This window comes from Pollicipes pollicipes, unplaced genomic scaffold (genome assembly GCF_011947565.3).
Source record: "Pollicipes pollicipes isolate AB1234 unplaced genomic scaffold, Ppol_2.1 Scaffold_4295;HRSCAF=5057_pilon_pilon_pilon, whole genome shotgun sequence".
Classification (NCBI taxonomy): domain Eukaryota; kingdom Metazoa; phylum Arthropoda; class Thecostraca; order Pollicipedomorpha; family Pollicipedidae; genus Pollicipes; species Pollicipes pollicipes.
This window is the reverse complement of record NW_023596461.1, coordinates 14,638,738-14,650,916: the sequence shown is the minus strand read 5'-3', so window position 1 is coordinate 14,650,916 and position 12,179 is coordinate 14,638,738.

Below are 12,179 nucleotides of genomic sequence, written 5' to 3'. Positions count from 1 at the left end.
GAACTTTACCCTGAAAGTTATGTGGTCTGATACTTGGAGCCTGTGATTATTTTCTGAATATATATCGTTACGTATTCCCCTTTGCATTGACTCTTAACACGCGGTCGGGTGTGGTATGTATCAAATTGACCTCCCGAAGGTTTTTCCGGAATGGTTTCCGAACGACGCGGCGCAGTCACTCCAAATTTTGCCCAGCTGTAGAAAAATGAGTAGTGGGTCGTTTAATATAGAAACTTGGATGTACCTTGTAAGATCGCTGACCTATGGCAGGCTAAAGTCAGACCACGGTTTCAGTGAAGTCAAGTTATAGGGAATCGTTCAACCTGATGCAACAACGGAATGTTAGGCGAAGCTATATATCTCGAGATGTTTTTTTTAGGCAACACAAATATTGGATGAGCAAATTACGTTGACCTTAGGTCGGGTATGAGGGTCAGATGAAGGTCAAACCAACCTGCTTTGTTGCTCTAGGGCCGCTGTATGGGGTAGTTTCTGGTGCCCATTTCGAATTTATTGGTAGACGGAACCACATTATACATGTCTCATGGACATTTTAGAGGTCAGAATAGGTAACTGACCTAATACCACCCATGCCAACATTCTGTTTTTGGAAGCATACTGTCTAGCGGAATCTCTGTCGCTTATTCGAATGCAAAACTCAGGGCAGCCCCGTGTGATTCTGGTCACCATGACCTTCAAAAGGTCAGGCAACGTCACTTATCTGAAATGAACTTGTGCCCTTTTGCTTAGAAAAATTTATCTAGGTTCTGGGGGCACTTGGTCAGGTCATTATCTAGAAGCATCAAACTTTAGCGTAAGTGAGTTAATATACAGATCAACACATCCTGTAAATTTGATGTCTCTAGCTTTCTTAGTTCCCGAGATCGCAGGGGGTCAAACTGACCCCCACCAGAGCGAAGGGTATCTGGCCGGCCACCCGGGCGCGTATTAATGACATTGTTTTAACTTTCGTATCCAAGAGGAGGTGGAGTCGGCGGAGGGGGAGGGGGGGGGGGGGGGGCGCAGAACGGCACCCGCCATCTGCAAAACCAAGCAGGGGAAAACACAAGTGAAATGACATGGGAAAGCTCTCATTTAATTGCATGGCATAGGTATGATCGAACCACGCTGGCTTTGACCTCTGATGGGTCACACAAGCTCATAGGGATCAAGCTCGCGCTTGTTAAGCTCTTTCCTCTAACCGAAAAACTAAGCACATAGCAGCAATGCGGTAGAGACACTATATAGCCGGTGACAATCTGCATCAGGACTCTGGTGTTGCCGGCTACCTAAGGACAGGTTAGACCTCCAACTGCGAATAAGTTCAAACACTGTGACTGACATCTTACAGGAAATTTGGTTGCAACGCTTCAACGCAACACTGTGACTGACATCTTACAGGAAATTTGGTTTCAACGCTTTGTGCGAGTTGTTCTGGGCCCAATGTACACACAAAGCAGAGCAGGCTGCTGTTATTCCTGGCCTACATTTCAGTGGTGCCAGTTCCAGTTCGAAGGATTATGCTGCCTATTTTCCGGTTTTGTCTGATTGTTGTCGGACAGGACTTCGGAGAATCATTTCTCTGGCCATGGAGTGTAACGCCACGACCACAACCTACCATGCTGGGTCAAACAGGTACTTGTTTTCGGAACCCGATCCCGACAGTGGCTCAAGTTCGTCTCTTGGCCATCTGTCTGACCCACTTTATGACCTAAAAGATTGTGTACACATTCAACTGGATTATGAACAAAGCAGGTCATGCTTTGACACAAATCCTTTCCTAGCATGCTTTGTCAAAAGCCTTGCCCTCGTTACCTTTCGCGAAATCGTTGGCTTGCGGCCTGGCATCTCCTGGTAACGTGTCTGTCCTCGAGCAGAAAGCCGCAGCTGTGTTCTCGGCTTTGGGTGAACAGCTGTGATTTGGCAGCGTCCCTTCTGTCGTTTCATTGGCCGGGGGAGGGACACCGTAGGCTCCCGGCGACCTTCGGCTTGCAGTCTGCTTTGTCCTACATTCACCCATCTCCTTCATCCTACGACTGCTAAATTATGACGTATGTGGTCTACTGGTCTTGGTCTTTTGACGCACTGGTCGAAGAGGCCTGACCCAAACACTCATCGAAACTGATACCTTGACCTGGCTCATTTTGACTTCAAAACTTAATTGTGTTTCTTTAACATTGACCAGGTGTAGTGCTTAGCATTAATACCATCCGATGCCGGCGTCCCACCACAGCGCAGCCGTGCACAACGCAGCAGTTAAGTATGCCATGCCACTCCCTCTTTGTGGCATGCTCAGCAGGGTGGCTCAGGAGGCCCACGGCAAGGGCCTGACAGCGTGTCGCATCATCCACTCAAGGAAGAATTGGTGGCCGTCCAACGTCGCAGACCAGTTTGGATACCTGCTATTAACGAGCTATCTCGTCATCGGTTCTCTCAAAGTCGGTACGCGTGGCACTCGAAGGGCGACGCCAGGGAAATAAGGAAGATCAGGTGTGGGAGATCAGGCGTGGGAGACCAGGTTCGGGGAGATCAGGGAGGCTAGGCGGCGTCAGGTAGAGCAGGCGGGCTAGCAGAAGGGACAGCACTGCTGCATGACAACACGGTCATGGCCATCGTATGTGTTGCAGCTATTAATTCCCTCTCTGCCACGATCATTGATTCTACTAAGAATAAATATACAAGTCTTGTGGCTTATAAATTTGCGATGTTCCAACATCGGAACAGGTTCGAATTCGATACGCCGTTGTTCGCGTGCCTTTACCCGCAAATCAGTATCATCAGCTAGTGATATAAATGCATGGATACAGCTAACTGACTGATAAAGAGTTGATGATAAAAGATAACACCCGATAATAACAAAGCATAGGCCAGATGAAATGTCACACGCTTAGAATCTAATACCCTCATTCCCTCGGTCGTTTTGCTTTGAGTCCAAATGATTCAGATATGTGCTTGTCTGTGACTGAAATATTATTTCTCAATGTCCTAGCAGAGACCATGGGGTGCCTGTATTGATACTTTACTGAGAATGTGAGCTATTCATCCATGGTCTATTACCGTTAGCCTACGGCTTCGGCACATTGTCCACTTCGGGCCATCGAACACTCTTAGTGTAATTACACCAACAAAGGAATGACGTTTTTATGCACCGTCTACTCTCAACATAAAGCTCATATTCGATCTTAGCACAAACCTTAAGTCAGGAATAGCTTACTTCAACATGTGCGACCCCAATCGTACAAACAAGCGCGCCTTTTCTCTGCACCTAACCCACAGTACTTTGGTATGCGCGTCGCCCGCGCCGCGCAGTTGTCCGATCGCCCGGCCGACCCCCCTGATCGCATGATATGCTTGGGGGGGGGGGGGCGGGGACGGGGTACTGACCGCATGACATCCGTCGGACCGGACCGGCGCGCTCCGGCCCAGGACCGGCCGAGGCAGACGCCATCCAGCAGCCAGCAGCGGCGCACCGCTGGCCGGCCCGCACCTCTGCGCAAGGTGAGATGGGACACCGGGCGGCCAGCAGTCCGTGACAAATTGAAAGCTTTTTGATAAATCATCGACCGGTTTGACTCGTGTGTGTGTGTTCCACTTCATGTAAATTATAACAGGGTCGCTACGCACTTTTCATCGACGGCAAACGTTTTAGTTGCGCACCGTATATGCAGGTAGAATGGCTGGCCATTGGAGAATGTGCACCTGAGGATGTGACTCGATCTTGCAGCTAATGTAGCGAGGAAGAAAGGACTGTCACGACCGGGGTAACTACTAGTATCGCATCAATACAAATAATTTGCATTCTTAGAAAATGTCGTGTTAAAAGCTATGCGCAAACAATGGTATAGTGCATGAATAATATTGCGACTAGCCATGGTACCATTAGAAATATTTACGGATATATTACATGTATATATATATATATATATATATATATATATATATATATATATATATATATATGTACATGTAATATATCCGTAATTATTTCTAATGGTACCATGGCTAGTCGCAATATTATTCATGCACTATACCATTGTTTGCGCATAGCTTTTAATCTGGTGCGTAATAATTTTGCGTAAATGTGACAAGGGTCGGAAGCTCCCGGACACTTCCAGCGTTAGTTGTGTGACGTCATTTTGACGCGGCGTAGAGTGAGCAAATGGGTTAAGCCAGATAAACAGTTACGTAGTACATGCACGCAAAGATGCAAGCTTCTGTGAACCTCTGTTGCTGCATGATTTCAAGTTAGGCTGACGTTATTAATGGACAGTCCACAGTAATTCGCACTTTTCAGATGCAGTCATTCATGTATAGATGAACGGAAACATCACGTGTCAAGACTGCGGTTAAACCACGATATATATATATATATATATATATATATATATATATATATATATATATATACGCTGTCTCCAGGTTTCGATGAGTTCCGGCAACGTGCGCTGTCGATAAGCAGCATTTGCAGCCCAGTGAGTTAGATCGGTGACAAGTTTGCTAGCCCCAGTTTCTGTGAAGCGCATGCAAATCAAATCGCTTTAGTTATCATGTGTCATGCGCATGCCCTCAAAATGTGCATGGTCGTGGTATGAATCAGTTACGGCATGCATAGTTTACATTTAAACTAGACAGTCGGGCCATATCTGACCACACTTGCAAAAAGTCGGTAGGGGGAGGGGGGGGAGGGGGGGAGGGGGGGGGGGGGGCAGAGCATCGCCGGGACGGGTGTGAGCCACCCCGCCTCTAAGCGCAGACACACTCTCCTGTCGGGCCCACCGCTCGCGACGGGGCCCCCGGGGTGGCGGGGTCTCCTCCCCCAACCCGGTGCTGGTCGGCCGGTCCCGGTGGCTTGGGCTCGTCTTACGGCCGCGCTCTGCGGTTCAGCGATGGCGGCGATGTGGGCTCCAGTGGCGCCCCAAAGTGTCCAAAGGATGACGGGGATTACTGACCAGCCCTGTCGATGAAAAGAGGATTGCAGAGGCGGTAGGATTAACGAAATCCACTGTTTGTTGAATTCTTAAATGTCAAGCAGTGTCCATGACCAAAATGAGGATTACGGTGACCTTTAGTCGAGAGAATGCTCCCATGTCGCGATTTGTCTTGCATGGATAAGTTGTGTGTGAATCGAATCATGGACGGTGTTTCTGGTGGTCAGGCCGGTCTCGGTGGTGGGATTTTGCTCTCGTTGAAATGGGTGCGGCAGCCACGCTTTGCTGTTGAGTGTCAAAAGGCCGCTCGTGATAAAAGCGGGATGGTGTTTTGGGGAACTTGTGTCGCTAACTCCGTTCAATGGAGACGTTTAACATCCTATTAGCTGTTGTTTAATATCCCCAACCAATTCTGCATGCCGTGTACCGTCGCTGTTTTTCATTTATCGCCCGGTCATCCGCTGTTAAAGTTGCCAGCAAGCTTAATCTGTTCTGCAAAACAAGACTTATAGAATATATCTCACAATACATCGTTTTTGCTGACGTTTACTAACTAATTGCAGATGACCCCAAATGAGCTTCTGTCATCAGCACAAAATCATGTGTATCACCCTAATAAGGGGGTCGGTGGGAAATATGGGGACTACACCCTCCTTTAAGGTTTTCTGTGGATATCTCTCCGGCATGTCGTGTATTCGCGCCCAAATTTTCAGTAGCTTATGAAGCATCCAGTGCACATCATTGGGCACGTAAAACGCGTCCCTGGCTTTTTTGGTTTCAGAGCTGCGACCGTTTCTTTAGGAGCACCGCTGGTCTACGACCGGCGCTGGCGGCTGGCGCCTACTGATGACTCTGCGAACGGCGCGAGGCGGTCGACACTTTTATATTAATGGAGTTATACCTAATGGTTGTATGTTCGAAGCACATCACGCTGTGTGCTAGTGTACTAATGTATTCAGAACTCAGTCAGAAGCTTGCTTACTAGATTTATTGTCACTGTAAGGCATGATAAGTTATGGGTATGCAAAGCTGAAACGTTCTATTTTCAGCCTATTTTTGACCTTAGACCGGGCATAATGGGGTCAAATGTCAGCCTAGCAACACAAAACTTACCACTGCTCGCGAGACCGCGTTGTGAACAAATCGCTGGTATTTTCCATAAGGATTCTTCTTTCTTAGTCAAGAAACAGCAGGGCTCGCACCGATCCCCCCCCCCCCCCCCCCTAAACAGTTATGAACGACGGCGAATCACAGCGAAGGTTAATATGACAGTAAGGTTTGAACATGATCGTTTAACTTGCAAACAGGCGTGTAAGCAATGCGTTCACCGCTGCCAAGTGGTGTTCTTAGGCCAGAATCAAGCACTTAAGCTTTTGGATCTGACTGTTTCAGAGAGCTACACTGAAGTTCCTGCCCAGTGCCGCACCTTTCAAACGTATTTCTCCGGCTTAGGGAATATTGTGCTCTTCGTCATTGACCGCAGTTTACCGAGCGCGGGCTTTTCCTGATGTTCGCCATGATTTATCAGAAGACGTGGTGCTTAGCAAAACTGCAGGTTGAGTCTCCAAGAATTGCACCGTAATGACACGTGGTCAGGAGGTGGCTGATTGACGATGAAACCGTGGCGAAAACTGAGCTGGCGACAGCTGACTGGAAAAGAGGCACTGCAGGCCCAACATAACTAACCAACTATTGTTAAATCAAACTCCTTATGGCCCACGATACCGTCCCAAGCTGACTGGGGACAAATTTCGTCATGAACGATGCCTCAAAGCATCGATGCGTTTTCTAAAATGGAACGGACGCATTGTAAAGCGTTGATGCCTATGATCAGAAACTACAGGAAAGCTTTGCTGAAAGCCCTCTATTTCGACACAAACTTGACGCACTCACGTTGTGAGTCCCCACCCATTTGGTCGGAAGTGGGTGTGTAAAGCTAGCAGGATCGTGCGGCTGCGGGGATCCCGAAAGGCACGTGTGCGGGACATGCACGCACTGGACCTGACCTCGCAATGGGTTACAAGCTTTAAGTCACTAGATCAACTTGCCCGCCGCGGTGCTCAATTGGTTAGAATTACGTACTCCCATCCGGCCCGTCCCGGGCTGGGTGGGTTGGAGCCGCTCCGCATCTCCGCATTCGTCTCTGACTGAGATGGCCTGCGCCGGCGGCAGCGGCCGCTCAAGGTCAGATGACGTCAGGGAGCCGGGCGGACCATGCCGAGCATTACGGAACGCTTAACTTTCGCTGCTTAATTCCACCGTTGACCCATATTTTCGCGATCGGGTGGTGGGGTCAAGGTTCCCACAATAAGCACTGCTTTCGTGGGCTCTGGTCCCAGAAGTCCTTCCAGTCAAAATGTTCGGACTAGATTCATTAAAGAAGTCGTTGACCCCTTCTAAGCGAGCTTAAAAGTCAATTTTTGTCGACATTTTTCTGGCAGCGGGCTTCACAGGTACCCTTTACATATTCTTGTGAAAATTTAGCAAGCTAAAGCTACGCAGAAAACGGCGATTGAAAGATATCGTCAAAACGCGTTAGATGGGTGTTGCTAAAAAATAGTGAACATGAACTTTGGTGGATCAAACCAAGTCAAAGAAGTCACATTAATACTTGATAGACCCCTCCCATTATTTCAAGAAATAGATATGCAAGACAATGCGGAAGACAGCATTGAATGGCTTCTGGAAACCTTTATCAGATGGGCGCTAGTGAATATCGGCGCATGTTTTCCTTGTAAGGTCAGATAGGTAAATAATTATGTTGTTTGGGCCTTCCACTTATATCAAAAGTGTAACAAGCCACATCAATCGGGGAGAGCATGGTCACAAAGGCTTGGTCAAGCCGTGCGACTTTGTCATTAGGGTTTTAATGAGGTGACATCCAAACGATCAAATCTGGACTAAATGTTAAAGTTTGACCCTGCTTGACCCTGGATATCCGTACCTAGTAAAAGCCACCAGAACAATAGCGAAATTTTCCGGAGAAACACGAATGAAAGAGCAGTCGAGTAGCCTGGAAGAGCTGTTTTGGTATACATTTCCTGTGCAATATCCGTCATTGCTACTTTTAAACACAGGGTCTCAAACATGACCCTAAGAAGGACATGACTCATGAATCGTTGATGTAAGAAACATCGTTTACCGCGGAGAGGGAGATAGGGGGAAACAGAAGCATTGTTTACAAAATGTATGGCAATTATCTGAACTTAGGCCTCTAAAATGTCATCACTGTTCTCAAAAGCGCCAAAAGGTTGTTTTCCGGAAAACCCTTAGAGAATCTCTGAGGTCCCTCTCAAATTGCAAGCATTAAACCTTTGGAGGGCATCTGTAACACTGTTTTTCCCATTGATGTGGCTTATTTAGTTGTCGGCATAGCTGGGCAGGCCGATGAAAAAATGGCTTTAGCCCCTTTGACCTGTCAGGGCTTAGTTCAGGCCACAACTTGTTCACTGAAGCCAATATAGCAAATGCCTTTAAGAGCAATACATTGCTCTTGAGCAAAACGCCGTTTCTCCTTTATTGTAGCGTGCTGAGTTCTCGAGATAACAGGAGCGTTCTATAAAATACCTATTTGACCACTTCATCCTGATCGAGGCTGTCAAAGGTCGCATTCACCAACATTCAATCACACAAATCTGATGCAGTTTGGTGAGAGCTTACTAATGCCGTTTTCTTCGCCGTTCTAACTTGCTTATATTTCTGTGTCTTGGGCGAGACCTCTGATACCGGCTCCGCTGGGCGAGGGCTTATATGCATGGGGCGAAGCATTAAGGCAAATTTATATTCAAAGCACAAACATGCACGTCTGCATGAGGTATTTTCGCTGAACTATTGGAAAGCTAAACGTGCACATCCGATGGCCTTCGCCAGATTCCAAACCGTGAACGGGCTACGGCGAACCTCCTTCCATGTCTGCGCAGGACATCATTCATGCAGCGCACCGTGCAGGAAGCCGACGCTCTGCAGGAGGGCTATCTCCTATTCAAAACTAATAGCCACACAGGGCCGATGCCTATCGCTTGGGGCTGCGGTGCCTGACTGCGCAAAACTAAGAATCTGCCTTTGATAACTGGTTTTGAGCGGATCGTGCGGGTTGTGAAGGAGATTTTGCAAGCCTGGTTCGGCTCATGTATTAGGTCAAGAGCGCCCTAAAGTAGAGAAAGTGAGCGGATGACACAAATGTGATCGCTGTTATACTCGGCTCGAGCTGGATTATGATTTTCCCGGAGTTAGTGCGCTGCTAATTCCGTTATCGCTTAGACTCAGTCGTTGGAACAGTAGCTTTAGACCGGTAACCAGTAATAACACCATCAAGCATGCGGAAAGCTTCGGAGGCGCACCTTAGCCCCAGTTCATGTGGAAAATTCATGGCGTGATCATGGTAACCCCGTGTGCATCCTTCCAGAGGTCGTATGTTGACCCGTTAGTCAAAGACCCGAGGGATTTCTGCCTGCTGAGGCAACTCTATAGACTTCAAGATCGAACGATGGCAGACTGGAATAGTAAACAGAGGACTATCCGGTGCCCAAATCCATACAGGTGGCCACCATTCTGTATCACGAGATCGACCTAATGACGAATGGTAACCTGCGGCTCTCATGAAATGCCATTATCTCCGATTTGCAGCGCTCCAGCTCCGTCCTGAAGCCCTGCTCGCCCCCGTCCGACAGGCAGCTGAACCACGCTCTCCTCGGCAAGGACAGCAGGTCAGAGGAGGCACACCCCCGCCACCTGTCCCAGCCCGCCCAACCAGTGATGGAATACCAAACAGAGTGCCGTGTACGACGCACCTGCCCAAGGTATCAAGGCCAGACAGGGTTGGGGCATGGTCCCGTGATGCCCGCCACGACTTAATTCGGGCATTTAGCTTATGAAGGCTTATTTGAGCACGTATGATGAATGGATCGCCTTGCAAGTTTAGGAAAAATGATCTGGGTAGTAACAAGCTTGTTGTGACAAAGGCAACGAAAAAAACTAAAAGTTCTCTAAACACTGGGACGTGGAAGCAAAGGGTTAAACCTGAAGTTGTGTTTTATCGACGTCATAGTGGCTAATGGCAAATTCGCTGTTTTATCAATGACACCGAGGTTACCCTAAACATGTTTGCGGAATGTTAACGAAGTTGCAGCACAGCTGCGCTCTCCACAGCATGAAAGGCGGGTCAGCGGACGCACGCCGCCGACGCCTGTGCATGGAATGAAGCGCAAAACGATTGTGATTGGGGCCTGTTTGGGCCCTGCACATGATCCATGATCAATGCGGATGACGGAAGAATGGTGATGCGATTGCTTCTCTCCTGATTCGTACGATATATTCCTTTAGCGTCAACGCTGAAAGCAATCTATGGACTGCTCTTACGATCTTCCTGGGGTTATCACGTCAGAAAATGCTGACTATCCTGTCATGGACGTTTATGCGAGACTTTAACTATTGAGCCATTCGACAAATCTGTGTCCGTCTGATTGCTGTTCGTTAAATTCACATCACGACAAAAAGGCATGCAATGAATTTACCTGTCGGTGATTTCCACTCACCTAATTGCCATTTGCTGAAACCATATTTCGGCATTTTGACAGGAGATCAATCAGGATATACTGCTATTTGGCAGAAGATCAACATGCCCCCGGGTGGCCGGTTCCATATCCTATATTCGAGTGGGGTTGGGGGGAAACAGTTCGACCACGTGAGGTCTCAAAAATTATAAGAGCTAGATACACCAAATTCACAGGGTGGGTTGAACTGTATCTGAACCCAATTCTGTATAAATTTGAGGCTCCTAGGTTTTGGCTTTTGGTTCAAATACGATCAAACAAGGCCAAACTGCAGATTGGTACCTAAAATGCCCGGTCATTCAGTCATCCATTCAGGGTTAGTGACCTTGTTTGACGCTTAGAAGGTCATGGTGACCAAAATACTACGACTGCTTTGATTTCTGCATTTGAATCAGAGTTAAGGATAAGGCTAGCTGGCGTGTTCCTAAAAACGAAAGGTCGACCTAGCTTAGTTTAGGTCACTGATCTCTCTGACCTTTAAGAAGTCCAAAATGTCGGATGATGACGATGATGGTGATAATAATAACAATGACGATGATGATGATGATGGTGGTGGTGGTGGTGGCGGCGGTGATGATGATGATGATGATGGCAGATGTATGTTACGGTCCCTGATGTTGATAAACTCAAAATGAGCAGCATAAACTACCTCATACAGCAAAACCTGGAGTGAAAAAGCGGATTGCTTTGACCTCGATCTGACCTTCACGCCTGAGCATAGGTCAAATCAGTTTGCTGGTGTCCTAAAGTTAACTGTTTTGGTGCCTAAGAAACTATCTCCGAGATTTACTGTTTTGCTTAACTCTCCGCTGTCCCATCAAGTTGGACGATTCTCTGGAATTTGTCTTCACTGGCAGCGACGGCCTGACTTCGACCTGCCAAAAGATCGGAAACCCTACAAGGCACATCCAACTTTGTATCCAAAAAGATTAAAAGTTATTAAATAACAAATATGCTTTGTATACAAGGTTAGAACTGCTATGCAAAGTTTGGCGCGGCTATCCCGCGTCGTCCGGAAATTGTTGTGTTAAAAACCCTGGGCATGGTCGAATTACCCCCCCCCCGCCCCCCTCCCCAGAGTACGTCTTAATTTCCGTTATCACAATTCAAACACAGGATCACAATAATCGCCGCCTGTACTCTGCATGCGGGTCAAGTTAACAGCACCCTGTTTAGGTCACTTTCTGAAGCGTATTTATAGCCGTCTGCGTGATGGTTAGACCAGTGACGGCGTCGCTCGCGCCCGCTTTTTTTCCGCGAGTCAGGCAAACATAGAAATTTTCGGCCTTGACCTCTTATCACCCAGTGCCTCATACTCGCCAATACTTACTCCACGCCACGATGTCCACGTGCACAACCAACAGCAGCCTTGCGTCTTCGTGTCTATGAACATATGGGCAGGCATAGTGACAAGCGTTTCGTCTTAAAATTAGCTCCAATCGGAAGCGAGTCATAATCATGTGCCGTGGAAATGGTATGATTATTAACCAATGAGAAACGATTACGACATTTTGCGATGGGTATCTAAACCAGTCACAGAGAGCGAGATCGCCTGCGAACCCGGGCCTATCTGATGGAACAGACGGCTGGCGGGGGGGGGGGGGGGCGGGTCGCTGAAGATGGGTTTTAAAGGAGGCATCAAAACACATTACGGATGGCAACCATATTTTAGGTTCCGTCGGGGCAGATGGCATGTGGT